The 7,742-nt window shown below is 43.8% G+C and overlaps 1 protein-coding gene across 7 annotated transcripts in view; it reads left to right on the top strand.

Moving 5' to 3' along the window:
* Atxn1 (ataxin 1) overlaps window positions 1-7,742 on the top strand; it is a 470,135-nt gene that overhangs the window by 57,104 nt on the left and 405,289 nt on the right. The window contains exon 3 of one of the 7 annotated variants that reach the window (XM_029570391.1): window positions 4,285-4,360. The exons of the other annotated variants lie outside the window; for them this stretch is intronic. The gene's annotated coding sequence lies outside the window, so the exon portion shown is untranslated. The remainder of the gene's footprint in view (window positions 1-4,284; window positions 4,361-7,742) is intronic. 7 annotated transcript variants of the gene reach the window in all.

Here is a 7,742-nt window from a genome sequence, read left to right as displayed (position 1 = left end):
TTCCCTATGACCCTCCACTTCCTCCAGTCCTGCTGCCCACCTTCTTTCCAACTAGTTCCCCTTCTACTCTTATGCCGTTTCGTTGCCATTCTGATTTTGCGCTGTGTGTTCAGGATTACCATGGTTGTGTGGAACCCAGATGACAGCATTTTATAGTACTTTCACGTCCTCTGGCTCTTACAGTCCTGACCCCCGTCCTTCCACAATGTTCTTAGGCCTCGAAATAGATGACACAGATGTCGCATTTAGGGCTGAGTAGCACTTAGACAGTCTCTGAGTATCTGATTTGACCGCTGTGTGTTCAGGATTACCATGGTTGTGTGGAACCCAGATGACAGCATTTTATAGTACTTTCACGTCCTCTGGCTCTTACAGTCCTGACCCCCGTCCTTCCACAATGTTCTTAGGCCTCGAAATAGATGACACAGATGTCGCATTTAGGGCTGAGTAGCACTTAGACAGTCTCTGAGTATCTGATTTGACCAACCTACTTCCAAAAGAGGTTTCTGCCTGAGGCTCAGACTTTCACCAGACTGTTGGTAAGATAGGTATTTAGAAGACAGTGCAAGTACATATCCAAATTTTAGCAAAACTCCCTAGTAGAACCCCACAAAGCTTGTGACCTCCCTAGCCATTGGATTTTGGCAGGTTTACAGTATCAGGCACATACTCCCTCCCATGGAGCAGTCTTTAGAGCTAGTCAGGAAGCAGTTGGTTACCCTCTGAACCAAACAGTCTTAGATGACTTGTGTCCCCCAACAGCACTATGAACAATAGTCAGCAAAGAGGAAATTTCAGGAAAAGCCACATTTTGATCAACTGGTTTTTAATGGTAAGAGTTAAAGGGTGATGGTTAGCCTGGAATAGTGTAAAAGAATAATAACATGCTTGACTTACAAAGAGAAAATTCTTAGGCCCATACATCTTTTCTTTTAAAAAAAATGTTTTACTTCTTATCTTTGTTTGATGTGTTTGAGTGCTAGGTAGGTCCGCCAGTATCATGCAGTGCCTGTGGAGGTCAGAAGAGGGCATCAGATCCCTTAGAACTGGAGGGGTGGATGGTTGTTAGTCACCATGTGGGTGCTGGGAATCAAATTCCAGCCCTCTACAAGGGCAGCCAGTGCTCTTGATGGATCAATCTAGTCAGGCTTTTGTAATGTAGTGGGAGAATAGAAAGATAGTTTATTCATCTTTCTGTTCCACAACTGGGTATTTACTGAGTGTCTAGTCAGGGCCACACATAGCTCTACGCTTGAGGGGACAGGAAAGAACAGGGCAGTCTAAGTCCCTGTCCCTGAGCCTGTAAGGGAGACAGACCACAAGTAAATAAGTAAGTGTACCCACTAGTTCCAGGTAAAAAAATGGAGCAGGCTGTGTTAAGGGACAGAGTGATGGCCAAGGGACTGGAGGAGTTTATTTTATTCAGGCCCCTTAATTGGATGAACTTTTGTGTAGAGAGCTTAGTAAGTGAAAGAACTAGTGCCAAACTTGAGGGTGGGTGGGGTAGATAAAAATCAGGGGAGAGAGACGCTGGAATGGCCCAGAGGCCAGAAATAGCCTCTGAGTCAAGCTAGAGGCTGCGGGAACTTGGATTTTGACTGAAAAGTGATGGAAGTTTTTATGTTTCTAAGGCTTGCATAAGAAATAACCACATAGTGCATGACTTGGAACAACAGAAATCTGTTCTTTCAGAGTTCTGGAGGTAGATATCTAGAATCAGAGTGTCAGCAGAGCAGCCACAGCCCCCCGCCCCCCACCCAAAAGCTCTAGGAGAAGAGCCTCCCTTGCCTCTTACTGCTTCTCATGACTTTTTCATCCCCAGTGACCTCCTGGCTTTCTCCTCTACATCTGGACCTCCTCCTCTTCAGTTTCTTATAACGTCACTGGTTTAGGGCCTGTGGTGGTGACTCTTCATTTTCAGCTTGACTGGATTTGGAATCACCCAGAAGACATACCTGAGCGTTTTGGTGAGGGTGTTCCCAGAGAAGATTAGTTAAGACCTGCTCTGGTTGTAGGCAGCACCACCACCTAGGCTGGGGTCCTAGAGTGAATTAAAAGGAAAAAAACAAGAAAGCCAGGTGAGCACCAAGTTCGTCTCTCTCTTGACTGAAGGCACAATGAGACCAGCTGTCTCAAGCCCCTGCCTTTCCCACCATGATGGACAGTGTCCTCTCAAATCATGAACTGAGATAAACCTTTCCTTCCTTAAGTTGCCTTGTCCAGTATTTTGTCATAACAACAAAGTAACTGACACAAAGGCCACCTGGATAGTCAGGATGATTTTATCTTGAGATTCTTAATTAACTTTGCAAACATCCTTTTTACAGTGTAAGGTCACATTCACGAGTTCTGAAATACAGACATAGTTTTTATAGGAACCACTGAGAGTTTTAAGCAGGGGGAATTAGAGCATCTCACTACTGTTAAAAGACGGCTCTGGTGCTGTGTGAAGAATGGTTCTAAGTTCACAAAGCATCAAGCCAGGAGGACATTTGGGAGGATATTGTAGTAACCCAGCTGAATTGGGGTGAGGAGAGAGATGGACAGATTCCAGTTCTGTATCACAGATGCAACTGTGGGATTGGATGGACAAGATGCAGCAAAAAGAAAACAGGACAGGCAAGGTGTGTGGCAGTGCTCCTCACAGAGAAGGGACGATCAGCTGAGGAACAGCTAGGATGGTGTGGGGATTTCCATGCGAACTTTGGTAAGTGGCGATGTCAAGCTTGAATTTAGATGTATGTATCCGCAGCTCAGTGGCTACATAAACTTGAGTGTTATCAACCTAGAGGTGTTGATTTTAAAGCCATGAGACTGGACACCTTTGTCTAGGGAGAGGGAGTGAGGGGTGAGTTGAAAAGGCAGTTCTGGGTCTTCAGAGTGAAGACTATGACTCAGTTCTTCTGTGTGTGTGTGTGTGAGTGGGTGTGGGTAGGTGTGGTATATGTACTTGTTAGTGTAGGTGTGTATACACGCATGTGGAAGCCACAGGTCAAGCTCAAGTGTTCTACTGCTCTCCATCTTTATGTATTTCTTTTTAACACTGAGGATTAAAGAAGCTTTTAAAAAAGTTTTTATTCATTGTTTTTAAGTGTATGAGTGTATTGCCTGTATGTATGTAAGTGTATCTGTGTCATGCAATGCCTGTGGAGGTCAGAAGAGGGAATCAGATCCCCTGGAACAACAGGGCAATTTTCAAATGTTCATCTGAGAGTCCACTGGAATTTCTTGACAAGGACTTCCAAAAGCATCTCTCTATGGGGTTCCTCTTCATTTTTCTTTTGTCTTCCAAGGCTGGACTCTACAGTGATGGATTCAGGATTTGCTTTCAGGTATTTTGATAGCTGTTGGAGTGGTTAGAATTAGTGTCAGTTCCCTCTCAAAGGCTTTACCACATGGAGGCAGGATCCAGGAGCTCTCAGGCAGTCCCCTGCATTCTCAGGCCTTATGCAGAGGGAGGCCAGAACTCAGCACTCTCTGCAGACTGCTGAGATCAGAGCTGCTACACTAATAGTGGTCGAAACCAACCCTCTCAGACTGTCTGCTAGGCTCTCAGCCTTAGCTTCTTAAATATTTTTTATCTTTATAATTTCATATATGCTGTACACATAGATGCATTTTAAATTTTAAAAAGATATTTTCATAAAACTTGAAACTCAACATTTCATTTTATTATAATTGATTTTTTATTTTATATGTATGAGTGTATTGCCTGCATGTATGTAAGTGTACCCATGTCGTACAATGCCCACGGAGGTCAGAAAAGGATGTCAGATCCCCTGGAATTGGGGTTACAGATGGTTGTTAGCTGCCATGTGGGTGTTGGGAATGGAACCTGAGTCCTCTGTAAGAGCAGTCTGTGCTCTTAACCGCTGAACCATCTCTCCAGCCCCTATAATTGATTTTTTTTTGACATGGGTGTTTTGTTATCCAGACAAGCCTGGAACTTGCTATGTTGCCGAGGCTGGGCTTGAACTCCTGCTCCTCCAGCCTCAGCCTCCTAAAATCTGGGATTACAGGCATGTACCACCATGGCCCTCTCTTATAACATTTCCAGTCTTTCACTGAACTACAGGTTGTTCTTCAGTACTGGGAGGCCATGATTGTCAGTAGCATGTCCTCTGGCTGGTCACAGCCACTCACTGCTGTGGAGACAACAGGGCAGGGGTGAGGCCGGAACAAATGCACAGAGTGCGTTTGGCGTTGTATCTCCCCTCTCCCGTTTCCTCACCCTCAGTCTGTGCTGCATAGTGGATAAGCTGACTGGTGTCTCTCCTTGTGCAGGCTGACTGGGAGGAGGCATGTATGCCACGCTCTGGCGAGGAGGCCACAGTATGCCTTTGAGTTGATGCTCTTCGAGGTGATTAGGAGTTCTTCGTTTCTGATCATTGTACCTTTGTTTGCTTGGTGGGTGAGTGTTTGTTTCAGACAGGCTCTGGATATGTACTCTAGCCTGACTTTGACCTTGTGATCCTCTTCCTCTGCCTCCTAAGTACTGAGATTACAGATGTGTACCATCACACCATGTCTTGGTCACTGAACTCTTCTAGAAGTTTCTAAGGCCTCCAAGAATTCTCTCTAACACACTGTGACTTTCTATTTGCTTGGTGGGTGAGTGTTTGTTTCAGACAGGCTCTGGATATGTACTCTAGCCTGACTTTGACCTTGTGATCCTCTTCCTCTGCCTCCTAAGTACTGAGATTACAGATGTGTACCATCACACCATGTCTTGGTCACTGAACTCTTCTAGAAGTTTCTAAGGCCTCCAAGAATTCTCTCTAACACACTGTGACTTTCTATATATAGATATTTTTTCTGAAGAAAAGGTTGTAGCTTTCATCAGATCCTCAAAGAATTTTCTGTCCTTCAAACAGCCTGTAAGAACTACTCACTTAGACTTGAGAGATAAGGGCATCTTCTGAGAAAAACTACTGAAGGAGGGAAAAAAAGAATTTTTTTATTCAATTAAAAATAACAATGGAGGTTGGAGAAAAATGACAGTGACATGGCCTTGTTACTATAAACTATTAAATCAACATTGCAGAAATATCTGGTACATATTTAAGATACTTCTGTTCATTTTGGAATAATGAAAAAGAATTTGGAGGCTTTCTGATCCACAGATGCTGAAGCCTTCGTGGTGGTGACAGATCCTGGTTTTTATCTTTATTAGAGATTGGGAAAGCATTTCAGTGAAGGATGGAGTGAACAGGAGGAGTGTCTTCACAAACCTGTCTTCTGCTTTGCAGTTTATAGAGGCAGGCGGAGCAGGGACAGCTTCGAAGTGAGGAGGTGGTTATCCTCCAGCCATCTAGTTCCTGTACATCTGTAGAGCACTGGGTAGTTGCAGGATGAGCTAGAGAAAACGGTGTTATCTCGTTACTGCTGGCACGATGTCCTGCACAAGAAGAACTGTTTTGTTGAATATGTTACCTCTGCTGGTTCTTGTGGTAGTCCTGCAAGTTTTATCAATGTTTTCTGCAGGAGAAAGGACACACAACTTATCTAAGGTCATGTGACCACTGGTAAAAAGATGCTAGATCTATTCTCGACATGCTTGCAGCCACCCACATAACACAAGGGGAAAAGTCACATTATTTAATTTTTTAAAACTTAGGTTTGATTTTGAAAAATTATCGATTGATGGGGCTAGAAAGATGGCTCAGTGGTTAAAAGTACTTGGTGCTCTTTAAGAGGACCTAGGTTAGTTCTCAGCACCCACATGGCAGCTAGCAACGATCTGTAATTCCATTTCCAGGAGATCTGACTGACATCCTCTTCTGACCTCTGTGGGCATTGTATGCATGTGGTATACTTACATGTAGGCAAACACTCATAAAATAAAAATGAAGTTATTTATGTATTTCTTATTATTTGTGTATGTGTGTATGATGCCATGATGTGTGGGAGCCAGAAGGCAATCCCTGTTGTCATTCCTTTAGTACTGTCTATTCTCTTTATTTTAAACATTTTATCATTTTTATTGCTTTATTTTATGTGTTAGAATCAATTGCTTACATGTATGTAAATGCACTCCTATCATGCAATGCCCAAAGAGGTCAGAACAGGGCATTGGATCCCTTGGAGCTGGAATTACAGAGTTTGTTAGCTGCCATGTGGGTGCTGGGAACCGAAACTGGGTCCTCTGTAAGAGTAGTCTCTGTGCTCTTAACAGCTTAGCCATCTCTCCAGCTCCTCTTTATTTTAAAATTTAATTCATTATTAGTGTGTTTACACATGTAATGGCAAATGTGTGGAAGCCAGAGAACGACTTTGTGGAGTGGGTTCTCTCCTTTGCATGGGCTCTAGGAATAGAACTCAGGCTGCCAGGCTTGTACTGTATACACCTCTACCTGCTGAGCCATCTCACCAGCCCCTAGTTTTAATTTTTTTGACAGCTTCTTAAACGTGTATGTTGTGTATTGTTGTCCTAACCCCCTTCTTTCCCTATGACCCTCCACTTCCTCCAGTCCTGCTGCCCACCTTCTTTCCAACTAGTTCCCCTTCTACTCTTATGCCGTTTCGTTGCCATTCTGATTTTGCGCAGGTGGTCACAGCTGCTGTGTGTTCAGGATTACCATGGTTGTGTGGAACCCAGATGACAGCATTTTATAGTACTTTCACGTCCTCTGGCTCTTACAGTCCTGACCCCCGTCCTTCCACAATGTTCTTAGGCCTCGAAATAGATGACACAGATGTCGCATTTAGGGCTGAGTAGCACTTAGACAGTCTCTGAGTATCTGATTTGACCAACCTACTTCCAAAAGAGGTTTCTGCCTGAGGCTCGGACTTTCACCAGACTGTTGGTAAGATAGGTATTTAGAAGACAGTGCAAGTACATATCCAAATTTTAGCAAAACTCCCTAGTAGAACCCCACAAAGCTTGTGACCTCCCTAGCCATTGGATTTTGGCAGGTTTACAGTATCAGGCACATACTCCCTCCCATGGAGCAGTCTTTAGAGCTAGTCAGGAAGCAGTTGGTTACCCTCTGAACCAAACAGTCTTAGATGACTTGTGTCCCCCAACAGCACTATGAACAATAGTCAGCAAAGAGGAAATTTCAGGAAAAGCCACATTTTGATCAACTGGTTTTTAATGGTAAGAGTTAAAGGGTGATGGTTAGCCTGGAATAGTGTAAAAGAATAATAACATGCTTGACTTACAAAGAGAAAATTCTTAGGCCCATACATCTTTTCTTTTAAAAAAAATGTTTTACTTCTTATCTTTGTTTGATGTGTTTGAGTGCTAGGTAGGTACGCCAGTATCATGCAGTGCCTGTGGAGGTCAGAAGAGGGCATCAGATCCCTTAGAACTGGAGGGGTGGATGGTTGTTAGTCACCATGTGGGTGCTGGGAATCAAATTCCAGCCCTCTACAAGGGCAGCCAGTGCTCTTGATGGATCAATCTAGTCAGGCTTTTGTAATGTAGTGGGAGAATAGAAAGATAGTTTATTCATCTTTCTGTTCCACAACTGGGTATTTACTGAGTGTCTAGTCAGGGCCACACATAGCTCTACGCTTGAGGGGACAGGAAAGAACAGGGCAGTCTAAGTCCCTGTCCCTGAGCCTGTAAGGGAGACAGACCACAAGTAAATAAGTAAGTGTACCCACTAGTTCCAGGTAAAAAAATGGAGCAGGCTGTGTTAAGGGACAGAGTGATGGCCAAGGGACTGGAGGAGTTTATTTTATTCAGGCCCCTTAATTGGATGAACTTTTGTGTAGAGAGCTTAGTAAGTGAAAGA

The sequence above is a fragment of the Nannospalax galili genome, unplaced genomic scaffold (genome assembly GCF_000622305.1).
Source record: "Nannospalax galili isolate Female #2095 unplaced genomic scaffold, S.galili_v1.0 scaffold923, whole genome shotgun sequence".
NCBI lineage: Eukaryota > Metazoa > Chordata > Mammalia > Rodentia > Spalacidae > Nannospalax > Nannospalax galili.
Note: the sequence above shows the minus strand (reverse complement) of the source record. Positions and strands in the feature narration are given on the sequence as shown.